Here is a 16043-nt window from a genome sequence, read left to right as displayed (position 1 = left end):
GTGATGGATTAAACCCAGATCTTTTGACTGGGTGTGAGTGTTTGATTGATTCAGATGCTCTGTCCATCACCACCCCTTTTTGTACCGCTTTTGGCCGCCATAAGTGTGGCAGGGTATGCTCAGACGTGAGTCCCTTGCTCACTTTGCCACTGGATTCAAGCAAGCCGGGCTGAAGACGGCTGGAATGCCAGAAACCGGTCCTCGGAAGCTTCTTTCCGGTCCAGGGAAGACATGGCTTGGCAGTTCAGGCTGCACTGTTCCCATGAGGCACAGGGTCATACTGATTTGCATATATCCATGTCTGAACTGCGGTGGCAGAGTGGGCTAAAGAAGGGTGATGGATTAAACCCAGATCTTTTGACTGGGTGTGAGTGTTTGATTGATTCAGATGCTCCGTCCATCACCACCCCCTTTTGTACAGCTTTTGGCCGCCATAAGTGTGGCAGGGTATGCTCAGACGTGAGTCCCTTGCTCACTTTGCCACTGGATTCAAGCAAGCCGGGCTGAAGACCGCTGGAATGCCAGAAACCGGTCCTCGGAAGCTTCTGTCCGATCCAGGGAAGACATGGCTTGGCAGTTCGGGCTGGACTGTTCCCATGAGGCACAGGGTCAGACTGATTTGCATATAGCCATGTCTGAACTGGGGTGGCAGAGTGGGTTAAAGAACGGTGATGGATTAAACCCAGATCTTTTGACTGGGTGTGAGTGTTTGATTCATTCAGATGCTCCGTCTATCACCACCCCCTTTTGTACCGCTTTTGGCCGCCATAAGTGTGGCAGAGTATGCTCAGACGTGAGGGCCTTGCTCACTTTGCCACTGGATTCAAGCAAGCCGGGCTGAAGACGGCTGCAATACCAGAAACCGGTCCTCGGAAGCTTCTTTCCGGTCCAGGGAAGACATGGCTTGGCAGTTCGGGCTGGACTGTTCCCATGAGGCACAGGGTCAGACTGATTTGCATATAGCCATGTCTGAACTGGGGTGGCAGAGTGGGCTAAAGAACGGTGATGGATTAAACCCAGATCTTTTGACTGGGTGTGAGTGTTTGATTGATTCAGATGCTCCGTCCATCACCACCCCCTTTTGTACCGCTTTTGGCCGCCATAAGTGTGGCAGGGTATGCTCAGACGTGAGTCCCTTACTCACTTTGCCACAGGATTCAAGCAAGCCGGGCTGAAGACGGCTGGAATGCCAGAAAACGGTCCTCGGAAGCTTCTTTCCGGTCCAGGGAAGACATGGCTTGGCAGTTCGGGCTGGACTGTTCCCATAAGGCACAGGGTCATACTGATTTGCATATAGCCATGTCTGAACTGGGGTGGCAGAGTGGGCTAAAGAACGGTGATGGATTTAACCCAGATCTTTTGACTGGGTGTGAGTGTTTGATTGATTCAGATGCTCCGTCCATCACCACCCCCTTTTGTACCGCTTTTGGCCGCCATAAGTGTGGCAGGGTATGCTCAGACATGAGTCCCTTGCTCACTTTGCCACTGGATTCAAGCAAGCCGGGCTGAAGACGGCTGGAATGCCAGAAACCGGTCCTCGGAAGCTTCTTTCCGGTCCAGGGAAGACTTGGCTTGGCAGTTCGGGCTGGACTGTTCCCATGAGGCACAGGGTCAGACTGATTTGCATATAGCCATGTGTGAACTGGGGTGGCAGAGTGGGCTAAAGAACGGTGATGGATTAGATCTTTTGACTCGGTGTGAGTGTTTGATTGATTTAGATGCTCCGTCCATCACCACCCCCTTTTGTACCGCTTTTGGCTGCCATAAGTGTGGCAGGGTATGCTCAGACGTGAGCCTCTTGCTCACTTTGTCACTGGATTCAAGCATGCCGGGCTGAAGACGGCTGGAATGCCAGAAACCGGTCCTCGGAAGCTTCTTTCTTGTCCAGGGAAGACATGGCTTGGCAGTTCAGGCTGGACTGTTCCCATGAGGCACAGGGTCAGACTGATTTGCATATAGCCATGTCTGAACTGGGTTGGCAGAGTGGGCTAAAGAACGGTGATGGATTAAACCCAGATCTTTTGACTGGGTGTGAGTGTTTGATTGATTCAGATGCTCCGTCCATCAGCACCCCCTTTTGTACCGCTTTTGGCCGCCATAAGTGTGGCAGGGTATGCTCAGACGTGAGTCCCTTGCTCACTTTGCCACTGGGTTCAAGCAAGCCGGGCTGAAGACGGCTAAAATGCCAGAAACCGGTCCTCGGAAGCTTCTTTCCGGTCCAGGGAAGACATGGCTTGGCAGTTCGGGCTGGACTGTTTCCATGAGGCACAGGGTCAGACTGATTTGCATATAGCCATGTCTGAACTGGGGTGGCAGAGTGGGCTAAAGAACGGTGATGGATTAAACCCAGATCTTTTGCCTGGGTGTGAGTGTTTGATTAATTCAGATGCTCCGTCCATCACCACCCCTTTTGTACCGCTTTTGGCCGCCATAAGTGTGGCAGGGTATGCTCAGACGTGAGTCCCTTGCTCACTTTGCCACTGGGTTCAAGCAAGCCGGGCTGAAGACGGCTGGAATGCCAGAAACCGGTCCTCGGAAGCTTCTTTCCGGTCCAGGGAAGACTTGGCTTGGCAGTTCGGGCTGGACTGTTCCCATGAGGCACAGGGTCAGACTGATTTGCATATAGCCATGTGTGAACTGGGGTGGCAGAGTGGGCTAAAGAACGGTGATGGATTAGATCTTTTGACTCGGTGTGAGTGTTTGATTGATTTAGATGCTCCGTCCATCACCACCCCCTTTTGTACCGCTTTTGGCCGCCATAAGTGTGGCAGGGTATGCTCAGACGTGAGCCCCTTGCTCACTTTGTCACTGGATTCAAGCATGCCGGGCTGAAGACGGCTGGAATGCCAGAAACCGGTCCTCGGAAGCTTCTTTCTTGTCCAGGGAAGACATGGCTTGGCAGTTCAGGCTGGACTGTTCCCATGAGGCACAGGGTCAGACTGATTTGCATATAGCCATGTCTGAACTGGGTTGGCAGAGTGGGCTAAAGAACGGTGATGGATTAAACCCAGATCTTTTGACTGGGTGTGAGTGTTTGATTGATTCAGATGCTCCGTCCATCACCACCCCCTTTTGTACCGCTTTTGGCCGCCATAAGTGTGGCAGGGTATGCTCAGACGTGAGTCCCTTGCTCACTTTGCCACTGGATTCAAGCAAGCCGGGCTGAAGACGGCTGGAATGCCAGAAACCGGTCCTCGGAAGCTTCTTTCCGGTCCAGGGAAGACATGGCTTGGCAGTTCGGGCTGGACTGTTTCCATGAGGCACAGGGTCAGACTGATTTGCATATAGCCATGTCTGAACTGGGGTGGCAGAGTGGGCTAAAGAACGGTGATGGATTAAACCCAGATCTTTTGCCTGGGTGTGAGTGTTTGATTAATTCAGATGCTCCGTCCATCACCACCCCTTTTGTACCGCTTTTGGCCGCCATAAGTGTGGCAGGGTATGCTCAGACGTGAGTCCCTTGCTCACTTTGCCACTGGGTTCAAGCAAGCCGGGCTGAAGACGGCTGGAATGCCAGAAACCGGTCCTCGGAAGCTTCTTTCCGGTCCAGGGGAGACATGGCTTGGCAGTTCGGGCTGGACTGTTCCGATGAGGCACAGGGTCAGACTGATTTGCATATAGCCATGTCTGAACTGGGGTGGCAGAGTGGGCTAAAAAACGGTGATGGATTAAACCCAGATCTTTTGACTGGGTGTGAGTGTTTGATTGATTCAGATGCTCCGTCCATCACCACCCCCTTTTGTACCGCTTTTGGCCGCCATAAGTGTGGCAGGGTATGCTCAGACGTGAGTCCCTTGCTCACTTTGCCACTGGATTCAAGCAAGCCGGGCTGAAGACGGCTGGAATGCCAGAAACCGGTCCTCGGAAGCTTCTTTCCGGTCCAGGGAAGACATGGCTTGGCAGTTCGGGCTGGACTGTTCCCATGAGGCGAAGGGTCAGACTGATTTGCATATAGCCATGTCTGAACTGGGGATGCAGAGTGGGCCAAAGAACGGTGATGGATTAAACCCAGATCTTTCGACTGGGTGTGAGTGTTTGATTGATTCAGATGCTCCGTCCATCACCACCCCCTTTTGTACCGCACCCTCGAGAAAGCCTGGCGACAAAATCCAACCACTGACAACCTGGCCACCTTCAAGAACGCCACCCGCAAACACCACCAACTGATCTGATCCAGCAAGAAATCAGCATTCAAGGATCAACTTGACAACAACGCCCACATGTTAGACGGACCGGGAGGGTCGGCCGAGATTACGGGGAGAGGTCTCCAGGGAGAGCCGTCTCCAACGACTGTACAGATAAGTAACTTCCCCCCCACAGACGGACACCACACAAGATTGAAGGTTAACGAGACTTTATAGGCAATTCTTAGGTTACGTTGATATGATACAAGGAGGTCTGGACTCAGGGGTCCCCTCGGTTCTGATCTCTGGTTGAGGAAAAAGGGGTAGCGGGACAGTCTTAGTTGCCAATGAGTTAAATAGCTCTCAATCCTCGAGCTCGGTGTGTTTGCTGATCGGGCCGTGGAGGAGCCAAGCCGGTCCCGAGATGGACGAAGGATGATCGACGGGCCGTGGAGAAGCCAAGCAGGTCCCGGGATGGATGACGGATGGTCGACGGGCCGTGGAGAAGCCAAGCAGGTCCCGATGCAGATGACGGTTACAACGGTCCGCGGCCTCGCCAGCAGATCCGGACGACGATGAAGGATGAAGGTTACGACGGCTGTGGCAGCGCCAACAGGCAGGACGATGGTGCACAGGACAGAGCTACGGCAGCGCCAGTAGTCCGTCCAGGGTGAGTTCCTCTTTACGTCTCTCGACTCCAAGATACAACTGCCTTCCTGCTCTGGAGCTGCCCCAGTTATAGGGCTGGCGTGCTTTGATGTCCGGACCCTCGCACTTGGAGGTCGGGAGGTCCGGGATGAGGGAGTCCAGACACCCAGCGGGGGGGTGGAGCCAGCGCCCGGGGAGGCGATGGGCGAGCGGCACTGGCCGGGGGAGAGCCATCGACACCTCTTTCTCCCATTGACCTGCCAAGTAGCTCGCTCACCTCCTGGGTGGAGGGTGGTGCCGGAATGTCTGAGGCCGGGCTAGGCCCAGGGTTGAGGTCGATCGGGGGCCAGGCGGCCTCGTGACGAAGTGTCCAAGATGGCGGCCCAGGCTGAGCGCATGGGTCGGCAGTGGATCGGGCCCATGAGGTGATCATGTTCGAGGGCAGGTGTCCCTGAGGGGACGTAGGACGTACAATGGTGGTGTGTGGTGCTTGTATGACTGGGCTCGGGCCTGGTCGAGCCGGGGGAGAGCGGCCCGTCATGTGGCCTGTCCAACATGCGTCCCCCCCAGCTGAAGGCGGGGAGAGTTACCCATCCTCTTGGGGACTCTCTTCGTCGAGGCGGAAAAACCGGGACAGGCCATCCGCGTTGGCGTGGTCGGACCCAGGCCGGTGTTCAACCGTGAAGTCCATACCTTGCAAGGAGATGGACCAGCGTAGCAGTTTTGGGTTTTCCCCCCGCATATGCATCAACCACTGCAGGGGTCGGTGGTCAGTCTGTACCCGAAAGTGGGTGCCAAAAAGGTAGGGCCGGAGCTTCTTGAGGGCCCATACCACAGCGAAGGCTTCCCTTTCTATGGTGCTCCAGCGTTGTTCCCGGGGTAGGAGTCTCCGGCTGATGAAGGCCACCGGTTGATCAAGGCCTTCGGTGTTCACTTGGGACAGGACTGCCCCAATGCCCTGGTCGGAGGCGTCCGTCTGGACGATGAACTCCCGGCTGTAGTCTGGGGCCTGGAGCACAGGAGCGGAACACATGGCGGCCTTTAACTGTTCGAATGCCGCTTGACACTCTGGGGTCCAGTTCACTTTCTTGGGCTGATTTTTTGATGTGAGTTCGGTGAGAGGCCCCACGATGGTACCATAGTCTTTCACGAACCTTCGGTAGTAGCCCGTGAGGCCCAGGAAGGCTCGCACCTCAGTTTGAGTGATAGGGGGTTGCCAGTCCTGGATGGCGGCAATCTTCAGCTGTAGAGGGGCCACTAGGCCGCTTCCCACCTGGTGTCCGAGGTAGGTCACCGACCCTTGTCCAATTTGACATTTGCTGGCCTTGATCGTGAGGCCAGCTCGCTGAAGGGCTTGTAGTACTGCTTGGAGGTGGTGGAGGTGCTCGGTCCAATGGTGGCTGTACACAGCGATGTCGTCCAGGTAGGCGGCGCTGAACTCTTCGAGCCCCGCCAGGACCTGGTTGACGAGCCGTTGGAAAGTCGCTGGGGCATTTTTCATGCCGAAGGGCATGACCTTAAAATGATAGTGGCCATCGGGGGTGGAGAAGGCAGAACGTTCTTGTGCTCGGGATGTGAGGCCGATCTGCCAATAACCTGCCGTCAGGTCGAAGATGCTGAGGTAGCGGGCAGCGCCCATTCGGTCGACCAGTTCATCTGCTCGGGGGATGGGGTGTGCGTCCGTTCTGGTGACGTCATTCAGGCCCCGGTAGTCGACACAGAACCGGAGTTCTGGTGTGGTTCCGGGGGCGGCCGCTTTGGGGACCAGTACGACCGGGCTGGCCCATGGACTGTCTGAGGGCTCGATGACCCCGAGCGTGAGCATCTTAGCTACTTCCGCCTGGATGCAGGCCCGTACCCGATCAGGTACGCGGTAGGCCCGGTGGCGGATAGGAGGGTTGTCTCCGGTGTCCACATCGTGCACACACCAGGAAGTGACACCTGGGGTGAGGGAGAACAGACTGGCAAATCGTGATAGGAGGGCTTGGCACTCGTGGCGTTGTTCTCTGGTGAGGGTCTCCGAGAGTCGGACCCCATCCACGGAGCCGTCTTGCTCCTGGGTCCGCAAGAGGTCAGGGAGAGGTTCGGAGTCGTCTTCAACCCCATTGTCTGTGGCCATCAAGAGACTGAGTTCTGTTCGCGCAAAGTGGGGTTTCAGTCTGTTGGTGTGGAGGACTCGGAGCGGATTCCGGGCGGACTCCATATCGATCAGATAGGTGGCAGGACCCTTGCGCTCGATTACCTTGAAGGGTCCCGTCCATTTGTCTTGGAGAGCGCACGGTTCTGTGGGGGACATTACCCAGACCTGTTGCCCCGGCTCGAATTCAATAGATGAGGCGTTCTGGTCATACCATTTCTTCATGTCCTCTTGACTTGTCTCTAGGTTGGCTTTTGCTAGGTCTCTGAACCTTTGGGACTGGTTGCGGAGGGTGAGGAGGTACCGGAAGACATCGGGCGGACTCTTGGCCGGAGGCATCTCCCAGCCTTCTTTGATCAGGCTGAGTGGCCCCCGTACTGGGTGCCCATAGAGCAGCTCGAATGGGCTGAAGCCTAGGGACTTCTGTGGGACCTCCCGGTAGGCGAAGAGGAGGCACGGCAGCAGCACATCCCACTGGCGACGGAGGGGCTCTTCCAATCCCCCGATCATCCCTTTTAGCGTGCGATTGAACCGCTCAACAAGTCCGTTTCCTTGGGGGTGATAGGGGGTCGTGAAGCGGTAGGTGACCCCACACTGTTGCCAGAGGGACTTCATATATTTGGAAATAAAGTTTGTGCCTCTGTCACTGACGACTTCTCGGGGGAACCCCACACGGGAGAAGATCCCCATCAGGGCCCGGCCGACCACTGGGGCTGTCACGGTCCGGAGAGGAATAGCCTCAGGGTAGCGGGTGGCGTGGTCCACTAGTACCAGGATGAAGCGATGGCCTTGTCTTGTACGCGGGTCTAGGGGTCCCACAATGTCTATTCCGACCCTCTCAAATGGGGTCGTGACTACTGGAAAGGGTTGCAGGGGGGCCTTTAATTTGCGGCCGCTCTTCCCACTGGCTTGGCACGTGGGGCAAGATCGGCAATGCTGGTGCACATCGTTTCTCATTTTTGGCCAGAAGAAGTGGGTCACTAGGCGGCTGTAGGTTTTATCTTGTCCCAGGTGCCCTGCCAGGGGGACATCGTGGGCCAGATTTAGCAGGAAGTCTCTAAAGCGGAGGGGCACCACTAGTACTCGGTTGGCCCCTAGCTCGGCGATTCGTTGCTCGCTGTACAATAGGTTATTGTCCCAGTAGACCCAATGAGTTCCGGAGGTATCCCCTGCGCTTTGGGCGAGCGCTTGTTGTCGGAGTCCCTCAAGGGAGGGACAAGTCTCCTGCTCCTGACGAAATTGTTCTTGTGTGGGTCCCCCTTCTTGAGCCCACTGGTCAAGATTAGCAAGGTCGGAAGGTTGGGCAAGTTCGAGGGGGATACCATGGTCGGGGGTCTCGGCGGGGGCGACTGGGGGCGGTGGCGCCGGCCATTCTGGTTCTTCGGGGTGAGGGTTGGCACGGGCGGCCATGGACCGGGTGGTGACGCACGCCCAGTCTGGGACGCCCAACATCCCCAAGTGTTCTTTTCGCTCCACGGCTGCCCACGGGGAGCTTTCCAGGTCATTTCCGAGGAGGCAGTCCACGGGGGCGTCGTCTCGGACCGTTACCTTCAGCATGCCGGAGACCCCTCCCCACTCAAAGGGGACGCAGGCCATCCGACACAGACTCTCTGAGTTGTCGGCGGATCGTACAGGGCAGAGAATGTTCGGTAGATATTGTTCTGGGGTCACCAGATGACAGCGGACGGCTGTCACACTGGCCCCGGTGTCTCGAAGGGCTTCGGCCCGTTGTCCATTGATGCTCACCCATTGGCTGTACTTCTGGGTGTTAGCGGGTAGGGGGACCCGCGGGACCATGTCTCTTCCCCCTAAGCACGCGAGAGTCATGGCTGCTGGCTCCCACTCTTGATACTCTTGCTCGTCTGTTTCTTGTTCCTCGGAGATCTGTTCTTCCCCTAGTGCCGCGGCGGCCACCTGGCGGGGTCTTGGACTCTGATACTGCGGGCAGCTTGGGTCGTTTGCATAGTGGCCGACTCGTTGGCATCGGTGACATGTAATATTGGCTCTGTATCCCGGTCGCGCCGGGGTGCTGCCCCGGTTGGCCGGGGGGGTGGTGCTGGTAGTGGGGGCGGCCGGAGTGTTGTCTCTTCCTCGTCCTTGGCCCCCTCCTCCTCCTCTGGGTCGGGGGTGACCATTGTTGTTCCTGTTCTGCTCGTAGGACCCATTCCGGCCCACTCTGGTGATCTCCCACCGGTCAGCTTCGGCTGCGAGCTGCCGGGGATCGGTTAACTTGCTGTCGAGGAGGTGTTGGCGTAGTTCAATGAAGCAATTGTTGGACAGATGCTCCCATACCATCAGATTGAACAGCTGCTCGTAGGTCGTGACGTTGTTCCCTCTGATCCAGCCTTCGAAGGCTCTGCTAAAGTACGTTACATAGTCCACCCAAGTTGTACCTGGAATGCGTGTGCAGTCTCGGAACCGCTGACGGTACATCTCGGGCGTGAGGCCATAGCGGGTGAGGAGGGCCGCTTTCATATGGTCGTAGGAGGTCATCTGGTGGTCTGGGAGCTGTAACAGAGTATCGCGGCCCTCATTAAGGAATTTGCCCCATAGGCCGGCTCCCCAGTCGGCTCTATCGATCCGGTGCGCAGTCATCGCGATTTCATAGGCCTTAAACCATTGCTGGATGTCGTCTTCTCGAAAATATTCTCGGACCACATCCTTGGGGATGTGCACTTTTTTCTCCGTGGTCCCTGGGGTGGACGGTCGGTCAGGCACCCCTAACTCTTTATTCTGTTTGCGCAGGTTGATCTCGGCTAGGTTCCGCTCGTGCTCGTACGTTAGTCTTTTTTCCTCGAGCTCCCTTTGCCTCTGTTTCTCCTCTCTTTCTTCTCGGAGGCGAAGGTGCTCTAAGTTTATTTTTTGCTCGGCCAATTTGAGTTCTATGTCCATCTTGAGTCGGGCCATTTCGAGTTCGTGTAGTCGGGCTTTTTCTCTTTCTTGGATCTCGTCTTGCGAGAGACTGGTTCTTTGCCCCTCAGGGCCCGTGCTGGTATTTTTCGCGGTGCTTTGCTCAGGGGCTTCGACATCCCCGGTCTCTGCCCAAGATTCTAGGGCATGCTTGAAATCGTCCTTGGTACTTAGTCCGGTGGTAGCGATACCTAGTTCGATGCAGAACTGCTTTAGTTCACGATGGCTGTATTCCTCGAGTTTTTCCATTTGGAACTTCTCAGTTGATCCGCTCTCTTTAGTTGACATTGTTGTTCGTTGTGGGGTGAGCTACTCTCTGTACGTTATGCGGTGATTCGGATCGCGCCGCTGGCCACCAATGTTAGACGGACCGGGAGGGTCGGCCGAGATTACGGGGAGAGGTCTCCAGGGAGAGCCGTCTCCAACGACTGTACAGATAAGTAACTTCCCCCCCACAGACGGACACCACACAAGATTGAAGGTTAACGAGACTTTATAGGCAATTCTTAGGTTACGTTGATATGATACAAGGAGGTCTGGACTCAGGGGTCCCCTCGGTTCTGATCTCTGGTTGAGGAAAAAGGGGTAGCGGGACAGTCTTAGTTGCCAATGAGTTAAATAGCTCTCAATCCTCGAGCTCGGTGTGTTTGCTGATCGGGCCGTGGAGGAGCCAAGCCGGTCCCGAGATGGACGAAGGATGATCGACGGGCCGTGGAGAAGCCAAGCAGGTCCCGGGATGGATGACGGATGGTCGACGGGCCGTGGAGAAGCCAAGCAGGTCCCGATGCAGATGACGGTTACAACGGTCCGCGGCCTCGCCAGCAGATCCGGACGACGATGAAGGATGAAGGTTACGACGGCTGTGGCAGCGCCAACAGGCAGGACGATGGTGCACAGGACAGAGCTACGGCAGCGCCAGTAGTCCGTCCAGGGTGAGTTCCTCTTTACGTCTCTCGACTCCAAGATACAACTGCCTTCCTGCTCTGGAGCTGCCCCAGTTATAGGGCTGGCGTGCTTTGATGTCCGGACCCTCGCACTTGGAGGTCGGGAGGTCCGGGATGAGGGAGTCCAGACACCCAGCGGGGGGGTGGAGCCAGCGCCCGGGGAGGCGATGGGCGAGCGGCACTGGCCGGGGGAGAGCCATCGACACCTCTTTCTCCCATTGACCTGCCAAGTAGCTCGCTCACCTCCTGGGTGGAGGGTGGTGCCGGAATGTCTGAGGCCGGGCTAGGCCCAGGGTTGAGGTCGATCGGGGGCCAGGCGGCCTCGTGACGAAGTGTCCAAGATGGCGGCCCAGGCTGAGCGCATGGGTCGGCAGTGGATCGGGCCCATGAGGTGATCATGTTCGAGGGCAGGTGTCCCTGAGGGGACGTAGGACGTACAATGGTGGTGTGTGGTGCTTGTATGACTGGGCTCGGGCCTGGTCGAGCCGGGGGAGAGCGGCCCGTCATGTGGCCTGTCCAACACCACAACAGCAAGGAACTATTCAACATCGTCAAAGAGTTTACCAACCCCACCGCCGGCACCAACGACATCACTCCCTCCCAAGACCTCTGCGACTCTCTAGCCTCGTTCTTCCACAACAAAATCGCTGACATACATAACAGCTTTGGAGACCAGTCCACCCCACCCACCTCCGAACTTAAACCCCCCTCCAACAACCTTTGCGCCTGGAACCCAATCACCACTGAAGACACCATCCGCCTGATGAACTCCATCCACTCAGGATCGCCTACCGACCCATGTCCCCACCACATTTTCAACAAAGCAGACTCCATTATCACACCCCATCTCTGAGACGTCATCAACTGCTCCCTCAACTCTGCGACCTTCCCGGAAAGCTGGAAACATGTCGAACTCAGCGCCCTCCTGAAGAAACCCACCACAGACCCCACTGAACTTAAGAACTACCGCCCCATCTCGCTCCTCCCATTCCCTGCCAAAGACATTGAGAAAGCCGTCAACAGTCAGCTCGCCATCTTCCTCGAATCCAACAAATCCCTCGACCCTTCACAGTCCGGCTTCCGAGCCAAACACAGCACCGAGACCGCCCTCATCGCAGCAACAGACGACATTCGTACTCTACTGGACAACGGAGAAACAGCCGCCTTCATCCTACTTGACCTCTCCGCAGCCTTCGACACAGTCTGCCATAGCACCCTTATACAAAGCCTCAGCAACGTCGGAATACAAGGAAAAGCATTGGACTGGATCATCTCGTTCCTCGCCGGAAGAACCCAGAGAGTACGCCTCCCCCCTTTTAGATCAGTAGCCACCGAAGTCATCTGCGGCGTACCACAAGGATCATCACTCAGTCCCTCCCTCTTCAACGTATACATGAGTCCCCTCGCATCCATCGCACGCCAACACAACCTTAACATCATCTCCTACGCAGACGACACCCAGCTGATCCTCTCCCTCACCAAAGACCCAAACACCGCCAAAACCAACCTACACGAAGGGATGAAAGAAGTAGCTGAGTGGATGAAGAACAGCCGTTTAAAACTGAACTCGGACAAAACGGAAGTCCTCATCTTAGGATCAACCCCCTCCGCATGGGACGACTCGTGGTGGCCACCGGCCCTGGGAAACGCACCCATACCAACGGACCATGCACGCAACCTGGGCTTCATCCTGGACTCCTCCCTCTCGATGACCAGACAAGTCAACGTCGTCTCATCATCATGCTTCAACATCCTACGTATGCTCAAAAAAATCTTCCGTTGGATCCCCACCGAAACAAGAAAGACGGTCACACATGCACTGGTCACAAGCCGACTGGACTACGGAAACACCCTTTATGCCGGAACCACAGCCAAACTACAGAAAAAACTCCAATGCATCCAAAACACCTCAGCCAGACTCATCCTAGACATCCCCCGCCAAGCTCACATTTCCGGTCACCTGATAGACCTCCACTGGCTGCCCGTCAACAAGAGAATAATGTTCCGTCTCCTCACCCACGCACACAAAGCCCTCTATGACCTAGGACCCGAATACCTCAACACGCCTGTCCTTTTACTCCCCCACCCGCCAACTACGATCGTCCAATCAAGCCCTCGGCGCAATTCCACGAATCCAAAGATCCACCATGGGGGGAAGATCCTTCTCCTACTTAGCGGCCAAGACCTGGAATTCTCTTCCCACCTACCTCCGCCTTACACAGAACCACCTCTCCTTCAGAAAACAACTAAAAACGTGGATATTCGATAAGTAAAGTACCCCCCCCCCCCTCCCTCAAGCGCCTTGTGACCCTCTGGGTGAGTAGTGCGCTATACACATTTTAAACTTGAACTTTAAGTTATGTATGTATGCTTGCAATAAAAATAAAAGATTTAAAAAAAATCACACCAGTTTGCAGGGCTAGACCGTTTGGTGTTGCCAATGCTTGATTTAAAATGTAATTGGTCTTTAAATCACCTTGACATTGTTTGAAATGTAAAAGGAGAAAAGTATATTTAACTAAATAATGGAAACATAATACATAACATGAAGATATGAAGCGCTAGCAGAATCAACTGCCTGATCTCCTAAGGAAAAAAAGTGACAGCATGTAAATATTTTTAATTTGCAAGCTGTTTCCTTCGTCTTCTTAAATTGTTTTTTGGCTTTATAAGTAAAATATCTGCATTAGACAGTGCTTTTCAGTTTTCATTCCTTCCAAAAAAACACAGTATATAATTTAGAGTACAAAAAATATGGCAATTGACCTTCAAAAGCAGGTTTATGAAGATAAAATGCACCGCGCTAGTGAAATGGCTATGTCTCTATAACGAGATGAAAGAAGCATGGGCGGCAAAGCCAGTAGATCTTTACTCTGGGACTTCTTGGACTGTGAAGGGTTTTGGCTATGCTGTGCTGCAGCATGGCAAACAAGTCGGGCCCGAGGGGGCCTCCGAATGCACCCTTTGCGCACCCAAATGAAAACTGCTGGAGCCGGGCCTGCTCGGTCCCTCCATAGCACCCCCCCCCCCCACCCTCAGACCCCCCAGTGGGTACTCCCCACTCCCCACTCCCTGGCACAGGCTTTCTCCCTGCACAATCCCCCTGCACAGATCTGCACAGACCCCCCCCCCCCCTTGCACAGACTCCCCCCTTGCACAGACCCCCCCTGCCTTCACAGCGCCTCGAAGCGCACTCACCTAGCTCCTGCGTGCGATGCTCCTGACCAGGGTGTGGCGAAGGCTCCTCTCAGCTGCTCTGTCCCTCGGGTGTGCCCTTGTGCGGGCCCGAGGGAGCCACGGAGGGTGGGGTGGGGGGGGAGGGGTGAGGTGGGGGCTGGGGGAGGAGGGGCCGGGGCTGCGTAAACCTGCCCGGATTCCGAGGCCTCTCATGTCATCCCCTCAGCTTATGTCTGGATGAAGCACCTCAGGCCTCCAGGGTGTCAGCGCCTCGAGCCCGGCCTCTGTGCGCTGCGACATGTCTGTGAAGCTGTAACGTACTTGTTGTCTGTCTGTGACCTGTGATTTATCTTACATGCTACATCCTTTTGTGGCAGCCTTTCTTATACTCAGGACCACTCGGCGCTGAGACCCTATTGCTATTTATGCGCTTTATACGTTGTTTTAACTTAACTGGAACTTTGCAATTTTGCTGCTGAAGTATTTTCCACATAATTATGGACGTTCTGCATTTGCCACATAAACCACCCCCTGCTGCTTATTTATTTATTTATTTATGCAATTTTATATAGCGCGGACTTTACCCGAAGGTGTCAGAGCGCTTTACAAAAGGACCAATAGTGATACACGAGGAACAAAATACAAAATACAAAGGCAAACAATAAGTTACATGGATCAAAAGTGACACTAGTGAGCAACCAAAATACATGAGGTAGCAATCGGTGCATTACAGGAGAAAAAAGTGATATGGGTGCAGGTTACAAAAACGTACAAAATACAAGTAGAAGTATAATACTGCAATAAAAGGCAGACACTCCAGCACAAGAACAAACGTTACGTAGGCAATGGTGGCACTTGTGCAAGTATCTAAAACAAACTGTGTGTTACAAGACAAAAGTGACGTGTGCAAGTCCCAAAAGGGTACCATACACAGGTATTGGTATATTTCTAAACATTTAAACTATCAGAACACACTGGGGAGGAGGTACCATAACCTTGGCCAATAGACTTTCCAATAATGGGAGGTCTTCCTTCAGACGAAGGCAGGGTGTGAGTTAGACTTGGAGGTGTCTTTGGAGGAGGAGAACTTTAAGGTCCAGTTTGACGGCCTGAGAGGAGGAGGTAGTCCGGAGCTGAGGCGGGAGTGAGTTCCAGATTCTCACTGCGTTGCCTGAAAAGGACTGGGCCATCGATCTTTCCTTCTTGAAAGTGGGGGGTTCAAGCAGAAGATTTTCCGCATTCCGAGATGGTCTAGAGCCTCCGGAGAGTTTCAGTTTATTCGTCAGGTAGCGAGGAGAGGAGGAGTGCAAGTCTTTGTGGGTGATACAGGCAGTCTTGTAGATAGCTCTAGCCTCAATGGGAAGCCAACGAAGGGAGGATAGCAGCGGTGTGATGTGGTCGCTTCTTTTAGCCCCATAGATGAAACGGGCTGCTGAGTGTAAGACCGATTTCAGGGGGGACAGGTGGGATTTGGGGAGGCCAGTAAGAAGAGAATTGCAATAGTCCAGTCTGGAGAGGACCAGCGATTGCACCAGTGTTTTAAGGTCATGCTCAGGGAAAAAGCGACAAATTCCCTAAAGAAGTCGCAATTGGTATCGTGCAGACTTTGCAATGGAATTGATGTGAGGGATTAGATTGAGATTGCTGTCGAGTAAGACACCAAGGGATTTTGTGCTTTCAACAATGATATGATTATTGTTAAGTAGATTCGTCTGATCCATCCATGATTGAACCGGGGAAGGAGAAAGTGGGGAGGAGAGGAGGAGGAATTCAGTTTTGGAGGGATTCAGAATCAGTTGATGAGTTGACATCCAGTTTTGAATGGAGTCGAGAGTTGAGCTAAGGATAGCGAGATCGTGGGTGGAGGCAACCTTGAGGTAGATTTGAGTGTCATCTGCGTAGAGATGATAGTGGATCCCAGATTTACTTAGGAGATTTCCCAGGGGTTCTAGTAGAGGTTGAACAAAGTAGGTGCAAGTATAGAGCCTTGAGGAATACCTTGACCTACCGCCAGAGGAGATGAAAGGCTGTTCGTTATTTTGATCATTTGGGATCTATCTGAGAGAAAGGAAGCAAACCATTTAAGCACATTACCCTCCATGC

The sequence above is a fragment of the Lissotriton vulgaris genome, chromosome 8, assembly GCF_964263255.1.
Source record: "Lissotriton vulgaris chromosome 8, aLisVul1.2, whole genome shotgun sequence".
NCBI classification, from domain to species: domain Eukaryota; kingdom Metazoa; phylum Chordata; class Amphibia; order Caudata; family Salamandridae; genus Lissotriton; species Lissotriton vulgaris.
This window is presented reverse-complemented; position numbering follows the sequence as displayed.